We start from the raw sequence: 3,218 nt of genomic DNA on the forward strand, positions 1-3,218 counted from the left end.
CAGTGCCCAGAAGTGAAAAGATGGAGGGAGACCTTTGGTATAAACTTTGAGCCTGATTCCAGTGGAAGCACAAATAACAACAGTTACCAGGTTTTTGTCCCCAGTTTACAAAATAACACATAAAATCGAGGTTGTACCATGGGTCATTTTCCTCGGCTGCTGCGCCAACGCGGGTGTGCTTTGGACTCCTCACTGCATAGTTTAATCCCCCCCTGAATTTCAACAAGCCCATTCACATCACTGGCCTCAGGTAGAAAGAAACCAGAGCTACTTTATTTTACAAGTGCTGACGAAACCCGCCTGGGCAGGAGAGACCCTTGGGAGCCGGTAGTGAAGGTGCGGTCGGACGAAGCTCAGCTTCGCCGCACGGCAGGAGGGACCCGCTCGGGTCGGTGTGGGGTTCACCCCGCTATGAACACACATACGCACACACTCCCCCGGAGCAGAAGTTTGGAGATTTGTTGAGGGGGAAAGATATATAAGAAATTAAAATAGGCAAAGAAAAAAAAATCGTTCGGGATTAAACCCGATTTTTTTTTTTTAAAGTCCCTAGAGAGTAGAGTCCTGAAAGTTTCTTCTAGCTTTCCTCGTATTTTCTAGTAGTTTGTACTTTGTACTGGGTTATTGGAGTTGCATCACGGAGGGAATAGGCCATCCTCACGGATCTGTGTTTGTATGGTCAAATAGTAAGGGATACTTTTTCTACTGCAATAGGTTTCTGAGCCCTTGCTGGGCTATGGCTAAATAGCACCTTTAAGTACCAAGCTATGGGGCAAAGGATGCATTGTAAGGACAGATGAGAGTATGCTGGGTATAGCTGATATTTATTGAACTATCCGAAAGAACTGAAAGACAAAGAAATGTTCTGTATTCCATGACACAATTGTTGCACAAACTGCCTTTAATCAAGTTGTTTTGTTTACAGGGCTCTTTTGCAAGCATCTTCCACACGCTTGGTGGAAAGATCTCATGGGCTGTTCTGCATTTTCAGGGACGACCAAGTCAATCCTGAGAGGAAAAAAAAGTCGCTTTAGAAGGAGAAAAATTGCTACTTCTTAGAGTTCAATTTATTTCTTTAAACGCCGTATCTCAGAGAAAAGGCCTCCTGTAACAGATTCCTAGGTCATGTCAAATTATAACGAATAGAATCGCAAGCAGCAATTGCAAAGAAAATATTGTGATCGGTGTTGTGGGTAAAATCGGAGCCGGGTTTATAGAGGAATATTAACTCAGATTAATTTTTTTTTTTTTAAGTCAACAGTGATTAGATAGGCGTTCAGCCTAAAGATCTTTTCCTGTAGATGGCGTCCTTTGGGTACTAAGTAATCAATAATAGTATAGTCATACTCAGGAGACTTTATTAAGCTTTGGATAGTAAAATAATTAATATGGTTTTAGTTATATTTTAATTCAAAGTGAAAACTCCTTGATTTATCGTAAGCAAAAGTGTGTTTCTCCTTCACGTGGATGCAAATAAATACTTGTTGAATAAATAAGTTGTTTCTGAACATTTTGTTGTCAAAGTGTTAAATGTCCCCGTCATTTTTATTCAAACACTAACATGATTACAGCCAATTATATATTCACCAGTGTTCTTTATTTTAGAGTAATTGTACTTGTCACTAATAAAACAGAGACATAATGGATCGCTACTGTTCTGAATTTTAAAGCAATTTTCTGTAATTTGATTGAATTATACATCATCTCCACTACTTTTTTATTTCTATATTTTGAAATACTATTTTCTTGAAAATTGCAGTTCTATTCCTGTTTTGTTGCTCCTGAAGTAACGAAACCTTCTGCAACATTTATAAATAGAGCCTCGTCCCTTTTGAAATGTGGAAAATCATAATTTCAGCCCAAACATCCTGAAAGCTTTAGACTGAAAATCTGAAAGTCCGGAGAAGTGCCTCAGCCAGACCGCAGGACTCAATGAGGTGTCCCCCTCGGAAATGAGAAGCAGAACATAAGCAGAGAGGAAAAAAATTCCCACGTGCATAAGACGGATTGATGACTTTATTGCAATGATTTTGGTGAGCTTCTTGTTCCTCAAACGTAGAAACATGTCAATTCAGTTGCTGGTATTTACCATGGAAGAATAAAGACACGGGGAAAATACAACGTCAATTATATTCCTTCAAGAATTTAAAGCCATCATGTACTGTCCTTTCAGGTGGCGAATATAGGTAAGAAGCTCAGGAATGACTTGGCTATCTTTAGGAAAAGACAATAGAGACGTAGAATAATACAGAAGTACGTGGAGACACCGTACACCTGTAGAAAAATTGCGCTGTCTTGTTCTGCTGCTCCTCGGATTGTTTCCCTGAGAATGAGCTCTCAGATGATTGGGTTTTTGTTGTTGTTTTCCAAAGCCGAAAGCATGCCTTTAATTTAGCAATTGTATCAACCATCAGCGCGGTGAGATATGATCCGAGTTGTCGACAAACACAAATCAAAAAATTATATAAAGGCTTCCACAAGTTAATTTCATATGACAAAACAACAGATAAAGTTAAACTGTCGTTTGCAAACCGTGCGATTGCGTAAAAAGGTATTTCTTAGGTACAGTCAAACACGAACGTTTTCTCTGCGATTCTGTAAGGTGTAACTAAGGGAAGGTGCGGGAATGCGGGTGGCTCACTGTGAGATGCTTTCAGTGAAGCTACAGCGGAACACGATCCCGACGCTCAGTGAGAACCACGCTTCTTGCTTTTGCGGATACCCTCTCTAATATAGCCACAGAAATTAGATTGTAGTCGCCTTTGAAGGAAGAAAAAAAAATTAAAAACCCTATTTACGAGTATCGTTTTGTGAATTCCAACGTGTACAACGAGTTCTGAGCTTTTCTTTGCCCTTTTACCGGTGTTTTGAAATGAATGTGAAAATAAAGTGTAATGTCATCCTCTGCGATATTCTGCTAATAGACAAATGGAAATTACTTATTTGTTGGAGTTTCTAAAGCTACGGCATGATTTCGTTATTTAAGTGCAGTTTATAACTCGATTATAATCAACATTCTTTTCTAAAGACTCCTAGGAAGCATAACCTCTCTGTGTGTGAGTGCCCATGCGAATGCCCCATTTAAAGACGGAGAGAAGGAAACACACAAAGGGGATGCATCCCGGGAGAACTCTTTCTATGTTTTTCCTCTCCCAGGAGAATCTGTCTACAGCCACTTCTCTTTCTTGATCAAATTATTGTCGAGGCAAAACTACAAA

General features: G+C 39.7%; 1 long non-coding RNA gene across 1 annotated transcript in view; it reads right to left on the reverse strand.

The window, feature by feature from the left end:
- Nucleotides 1–803: 803 nt before the first annotated feature.
- LOC114055044 overlaps nucleotides 804–3,218 on the reverse strand; it is a 7,720-nt gene continuing 5,305 nt past the window's right edge. The window contains exon 2 of the long non-coding RNA XR_003570647.1: nucleotides 804–1,008. This is a non-coding gene — a long non-coding RNA (uncharacterized LOC114055044). The remainder of the gene's footprint in view (nucleotides 1,009–3,218) is intronic.

This window comes from Empidonax traillii, unplaced genomic scaffold, assembly GCF_003031625.1.
Source record: "Empidonax traillii isolate 1590-97213 ecotype Southwest subspecies unplaced genomic scaffold, ASM303162v1 scaffold45:size3623477, whole genome shotgun sequence".
Classification (NCBI taxonomy): Eukaryota; Metazoa; Chordata; class Aves; order Passeriformes; family Tyrannidae; genus Empidonax; species Empidonax traillii.